Source organism: Wyeomyia smithii, chromosome 1, assembly GCF_029784165.1.
Source record: "Wyeomyia smithii strain HCP4-BCI-WySm-NY-G18 chromosome 1, ASM2978416v1, whole genome shotgun sequence".
Classification (NCBI taxonomy): Eukaryota; Metazoa; Arthropoda; class Insecta; order Diptera; family Culicidae; genus Wyeomyia; species Wyeomyia smithii.
This window is the reverse complement of record NC_073694.1, coordinates 99,174,942-99,182,307: the sequence shown is the minus strand read 5'-3', so window position 1 is coordinate 99,182,307 and position 7,366 is coordinate 99,174,942. Positions and strand designations below refer to the sequence as shown.

At 36.5% G+C, this 7,366-nt stretch overlaps 1 long non-coding RNA gene across 3 annotated transcripts; it reads left to right on the top strand.

Moving 5' to 3' along the window:
* The first annotated feature begins 2,153 nt into the window (after positions 1–2,153).
* On the top strand, positions 2,154–6,586 carry LOC129718216 (uncharacterized). Of its 3 annotated transcripts, none has more exons than XR_008726826.1 (3): positions 2,154–5,746; positions 6,015–6,320; positions 6,395–6,586. It is a non-coding gene; the product is annotated as an uncharacterized LOC129718216 (long non-coding RNA). The 3 variants fall into 3 exon arrangements; XR_008726828.1 differs by having other exon boundaries at positions 2,155–5,707; positions 6,044–6,320; XR_008726827.1 differs by having other exon boundaries at positions 2,155–5,746; positions 6,044–6,320.
* Positions 6,587–7,366: the final 780 nt, after the last annotated feature.

Here is a 7,366-nt window from a genome sequence, read left to right as displayed (position 1 = left end):
AAACAGAAACATTTGTATTGATATACAGTGCTCAATACATGCAATCGATGCAATATAAATCTTTCGCAGTGTTAGGTGACAGATAATGAGGGATTTACTGGCGTGCGTACTGTACAAAAATGTGAACCACAGTTCACGGGCAACTGTGTACCGGTTGGTTGCCGCATTCAATGAAGACACGGAAATGTTTAAAATACTTATAATGTTTCGATGAAAAATATATCTATGTTTTTGATTCTTCTGAATTTATTTTATTAGTTGAGTCAGTTTAACAGAAACCAGAAATCAAATTCCCAAATTTATATAGGCAAACTGGGTAACTTGTACTCATTTTCGTTAATTTCTGGTTTGCATAAACAGAGTAGATTAAATAATATAAATCTTTCGCAGTGTTAGGTGACAGATAATGAGGGATTTTCTGGCGTGCGTACTGTACAAAAATGTGAGCCACAGTTCACGGGCAACTGTGTATCGGTTGGTACCGCATTCAATGAAGACACGGAAATGTTTAAAATACTTATAATGTTTCGATGAAAAATATATCTATGTTTTTGATTCTTCTGAATTTATTTTATTAGTTGAGTCAGATTAACAGAAACCAGAAATCAAATTTCCAAATTTATATAGGCAAACTGGGTAACTTGTACTCATTTTCGTTAATTTCTGATTTGCATAAACAGAGTAGATTCTACTCAGTTTTTACATGCTATACACGCTTATGTTTTGTTGCTCTAAAGTGAGTTAGATATCACCGGTTAATCACTTCTGAGAAAGGGCGTCATACGTCAAAAACTGAGTAGAATCTACTCTGTTTATGCAAACCAGAAATTAACGAAAATGAGTACAAGTTACCCAGTTTGCCTAAATTTGGAAGATTTAATTTCTGGTTTTTGTAAATCTGACTCAATCAATAAATTAAATTCCGTAACCAACCGGTTCACAGTTGCCCGTGAACTGTGGCTCACATTTTTGTACAGTACGCACGACAGAAAATCCGTCATCATCTGTCGCCTAACACTGCTGAAAATTTATATTGCATCGATTGCATGTATTGAGTACTGTACATCAATACAAATGTTTCTGTTTATTATCACGAATAAAAGCCCAGCTTTAAACGGCATCGCAGAACATGAAACATGCGGTTGTTTATTTTGAAAAGATGTTTTATATGTTATCAAATCCTTTGCAATAGTGATTTTGGGCTGAAATCATTATGGAATATTGTTATATAATGTTTGTAATGTAATTGATTTAGAAATTATTGATTTGATGACAAATCAGATACTTACTGCTAGCCAACGAATAGAAAGCGACACCAACTGTTCTTCGAAAACCGATTATGTCGCTATTAAAAACTTCTGACATATACATATACTCAGGGGTGAGTAAACATCATGGATAATAACTCAAAACTGAGTAAGGGATCATTCATATAATACATAACGCGCTCAGGGGTAAGGGGGTATTCAGCGAAGTGTTACTTTGCGTGTGTCAAACATGTAAAATTGCGTTACGTGGGGGGGAGGGGGGACGTTATGTAATATTTGAATGGTTCCTAAACATGGTAATTATGAAAATTTGGGTAAATTTTACTCAATTATCCAGTACCCAATAACTCACTTTTTGACATTTTGCATGAGAATACCAAACTGAGTAGATCCTAATCAGGTTATAGGTAAAATAAAGCAGCGTGTAGAACTCTCCAATCGTGCATGTATTGGTGCCAGGGCTTCTAATAGCAAATTTCTTTATTCCACTGTGTGCGGGCAAAACTGCCAAGGAATAATAAAACGTCATCGCTATTTAAAACGCAAGTAAGAAAGAGATGCCAGATAATTGTTTACGTACTTAGCACGTGCGGTGGTGGGTTGAAGCCAACCCGGTGGCATCACTGACATTTACGTACAACATAAGTGAAGCCAGCATTAGCTGGATCACTGGATCAATTTTACATGCAATTTGACAGCTGATTCATCGAAACACGAAAAAAAGCAGTGTTCATACGTGCATACAGTATCGGTGTTCAGCGGCAGTGTGTTTATCAACCCGGTGGCATCGGGCTTGTTTCCTGAAGCTGCCGTGAAAGACAGTGGCGCTAGTATCATCTATGTTTTTGAAGGTTTGTTCACACAGAAGTGTAAGCATGACGAACGAAGCATAATATATGTTGTACAGAGTTATGCGCTCGAATCAATTCAATCATTAAAAAAAAACCTAAATAAATCCACCTAGCGGTCAGACCCAGCCTTTCTCATTCAAACTTTTATTTGCAAAAATAGATTTACATGAACGCTTCAATCCAATAAATGTATATTCACTCTTAAGGTTCTAAAATATTGATGTTGTAATCTATACATATAAAAATTTAGTCCGGTCTCTCTGTCTGTCTGATCCATATAGGCTCGAAAACTACCGAACCGATCGGCGTGAAACTTTGTATGTAGGGGTTTTTGGTGCCTATAAAGGTTCCTATGAGAGTTTGAGACCCCTCCTTCTTCTGGAAGGGAGGGGTCCCATACAAATGAAACAAATTTCTGCCCATCTCGAAAACTAATCAACTAAATGGAACCAAATTTGGCAGGTAAATGTTTTTAGAGGTAAAATATGTGCATCATGGTTTGACACCCCTCCCTCTTCTATAAGGGAGAGGTACCATACAAATGAAACACAATTTTCGCATAGCTCAAGAACCAATCAAGAAAAAACAACCAAATTTGGTATGAGAATGTTTTGAGAGGTAACAAATATGTCCATAATGGTTCGACGCCCCTCCCTCTTCTGGAAGCACATGTTTCTGCACAAATTTCTGCACATCTCGCAAATTAATCAACTAAATGGAACCATATTTTGTGATTGAAAGTTTTAGTGGTAACAAATATGTTCCATAATTGACCTCAGGTAACATTTTGGATTGTAAGATGGCAACATACGGTTTCTGGAAAACAGCCAGAAATGGCCGATTTCCACCCAATATAATAATATGCGGATCTAGAATGATACACAGGAGCTCAAATCCACCACAGATACCATTTTGAATTCTAAGATGGCGACTCCCGGTTTATGAAAAACAGCTGAAAATGACCAAATACTATCCAATATGAGTATCTCCGGAGCCAGAATGTTGCAAGAAGCTAAAAGTTGACTTCAGACACCATTATGAATTGTAGGATGGCAACTTCTGGTTTCTGGAAAACAGCCAAAAATGGCCGATTTCCGCCTAACATGAGTATCTCCGGAACTAAAATGATACACAGCAGCTGAAATCGATCACAGACCCTGGGTGCTAGGTTGGCGACTTCCGGTTCCTGGGAAACAGCCGAAAATGATCGAATAACACCCATTATGGGTGTTTCTTCAATCAGAATGACGCTCAGAGGCCAGAAATGATCTTAAGTACCATTTTGAAATCCAAGACGGCGACTTCCGGTTTGTGAAAAACAGCCTAAAATAACCAATCAGGCACCATTTTGAATTGCTGGCAACTTCTAGGAAACAGTCGAAAATGACAGAATAATACTCAATATATCGAGATGATGCATAGAAACCAACCATTGAATCTGGACACCATTTTGAATTAAAAGACGACCACTTTAAGTTTCTGGAAAACAACCAAAATAACTAAAAACCTCCCAATATGGGTATTTCCGGTGTCAGATTGATGCCAGAAAATCTGCTGAAAATGACCGAATACCGCCCAATATGAATATATTCAGAATTAAGGCGATGTACAGAAGCCAAAAGTCGAGGATGTTGTCATTTCGATAAAACCAATCATTTCAAACGATTTGTTGTTTGACTTTGATCATATCCTATGGCCGATTCTTCGTGCATTTGCAGACTTTAAACACATCGCAAGGAATCAACGAATTTGGAACGTTCAAATAGTACGATACCACATTTAAATTATATTGAGGTCACAAATATCGATCAAAGCAGGTATCGTTTCTAATAGTTTTTGAATTTCTTTTCTTTTCATAACTTTTGAGCCACATATCAAATGCTATGAAATTTGTAATTTGTAAGTTTGAGAGATGACTCGTTCGTATGACACTAGTTATGTTCAAATAAGTTTTGTAATCTTTGAAATAATAGACTTTCGTTGTTTTATCAACAATTTAATACATAACGGTTGCTTAATTCCGATTATAATCAAATGAAATAGGAGCGTATAGGGCAGCCAAACTTTGAAACCACGTGTTCAGTCATAAGTGCACGCTTAACTAGTCCGCTCGTCTGATAATAATGTTGATCAAATCGGTTGTGTAGTTTCTGAGATAATGAAGTTTCGTGATTTTCACATTTTGGTACATTACAGACGAAGTTACTGTTCGATTACAGTAAAATTCAATGGGGTGTTATGAGGCAGCTAGACTTATCAATTGACACTAATTTTGTGGAAATCGGTTCAGCCATCCCTGAGAAAAGTGAGTGAGTCCAAGTAGTCTTCGGAATATGTTCCTTTTCATAGCTGGATTTCACATTTTTAAACATAACAGTCAAAGTAATAGTCCGATTGCAAAACAAATCAATAGGGTCTTATGGGACAACAAGACCTTCCATTTGACACTGATTTTATGAAAATCGGCCCAGCCATCTTTGAGATACACGAGTGAGATTAAACTGTCTTCAGAACACGTTTCTTTTCGTAACTTTTGAACCACAAGTTCAATCTTTATAAAATTCAAAAGTTAAGGGTTGTCCAGGTAGCTCGTTCATTTGAAACCAATTTTGTTCAAATCGGTTGTGTGGTTTTAGAGATAATGATGTTTTATGATTTTTACATTTTGATACATAACCTCTAAACTAAAAATCCTATTACAATAAAATTTAATAGGGTCTTATGGAACAACAAGACCTTTCATTTGAAATTAATTTCTTGACAATCGGTCCAGCCATCTCTGAGAAAAGTGAGTAAGAAAAAAAAAGTTGCACATACACACACACACACACATACACACACACATACAGAAAATGCTCAGCTCGTCGAGCTGAGTCGAGTGATATATGCCATTCGGCCCTTTGGAGCACTTTTATATCTTCGGTTTTGCAAGTGATTGCTATACCTTTCTAGGAGAAAGGCAAAAAGGTCAGCTTAGCTTTGTAAATGTTCAAGAATAGGGTTAACATTTTATCTCATTTGCACATACGTTGAGATGTTAATCATTAAATAATCGCGCGATGTCAGCTGCCTGCAAGAAACACCGCCGTTCGAAATCGGCAAGAATAATAACAACACATAAACACACTGCCGCTGAACACCGATACTGTATGCACGTATGAACACTGCTTTTTTCGTACAACATATATTATGCTTCGTTCGTCATGCTTACACTTCTGTGTGAACAAACCTTCAAAAACATAGATGATACTAGCGCCACTGTCTTTCACGGCAGCTTCAGGAAACAAGCCCGATGCCACCGGGTTGGTTGAAGCTGAAAAATTTTACAGTGCGCTTCGGGCAGCACGGCAGGTCAAAACTGGGTCAAATCGAGCGAATTGGCCTTGACACAAGTAAAAGAGATTTTTAAGGCTGTTTGCACCTACGCGAGTTTTCATATGCAATTGTCAATTTATATGTGAAAACAAAAGCAAAAATATTTCCTTCTTTCACTTTCGCAAGTAAAAACCAAACCAATATCAACAGAGTCGTCAGGGCCAATAAAGAAGGGGTTTGACAGCAGTTAGTGCGCTTCCAGGTCAAAACGAGGTGAGCTGGTGGAATAAAGAAATTCGCTATAACTTATAAGTAAGTATAGTATAGATTTTTCTGTATTATACAGATTTTTTGACCACGATACAGAAATGATACAGAATTTTGATTTTTAACACAGATTTGTACAGAATTTCAAAATGTTCGAACTAAAGTGTTGTGATGGGAAACGATCAACTAAATTGATTTTCTTTCCGTGGGTTTTCACGTACAACCATTTGGTTTTACTATGTTTATTTTTCTAATCCTCTTTACAGTGTTGGCAGTAGCCTTTATTTTACATTATAACCATTTTCTCTTTCAGCGATTCAAATGTTTATCGTACTTTTTCAGTTCCTCAACTCATAATCTTCGATACGCATGGGACGTTTTGTTCCACGTTTTTGACGTCCGATCACTTCATTTGGAGTTTTCTTCCAAGCTCCAGAAATTGGTGCACTAGCACAAGCTCGAAAACTGGAAGAAGATGTAGCCCAATCTAAAAACGGGCTATAGGATTGTGAAGCGCATCAATACGGAATTGAAAGACCGATTACAAGAAACGTAGTTTATTGTTCAAGGTTTAAGTTTAGAATGACAATGATAGTGAACCAGAGTAATATATAACGAGGTAAGTATATATGATATTAAGTAACGTCTGCAGATGACCATGCACTCAACCATTGCAACTTTTTAATTCAACAGCCGAAGAATTTTGCCGGAACGCTGCAACAGGAAGACTCTTACCCAGCCAACAATTTGGTCCGTATATATCAGTTGTTGTTGAGATATAAGCAGCCTTGTACAATCTGATAAAGTTGTATATAACGTTCTATATGAGCTTATAAGTACCAAAGTGGAGACAATATACGTACCAAAATGGTTCGCGCAGTTAAAGATATTCAACTTTTTATTCTATTTTTTACGATTCTATAACAATTACCTTTTGCATAAAATCTGAGGTATGAACAACTCTGTTTGCTACTTAGTACGATTTTCTATTGCTATATATCAAACATACATACAATTCCGTTTCACCCGTATTATGATTCTACCACGGTGCTCTACGAACTTAAACGCAGCAGTGTGTAATCTGTACTGCGAATAAATTTTGCATTATAATACAACCTAAATTTTCCAAATAATACAAAAACATAAAATTGAGTAGCAACAATTTCATTTATATTTTTTTATGAGAAGTACGCGTACCATTTACATTCTTTGGTATGTATTGATTTTATTGAGGTTGGATGCGGAATTTTTCTTTATTATATTTTACAAGGCTGTGTTTAGCCTCGAACCCCCAACGTTCCGATCACTGCTCTTATTACCTATCCTCAGAGTCATTTTACGATGCTGCATGTCAACGAATTTTATCTAGTTCTGTTGAATGCCTCAAATCGTATGAACATGTAAATCGTATATAATGTCACTTATTGTCTTCAATGTTGACCCAAATCTATTTATAGACTCTGATGTCAGTATGTAACTTAATATTGCCTCATAAACGAAGGAATAATAACATATGATCTGCATTGACCTTCTTTTTAACTGTTAGGCGATTCAAGCAAATGCAATCAACAATGATTAAAATCTTTCAAGGCGTTGCCCATGTTTATGTGAAACCCGACTGTATGTGCCATTTTTTTGGGTGATTTTTCTTTTAGTCAAAACTGC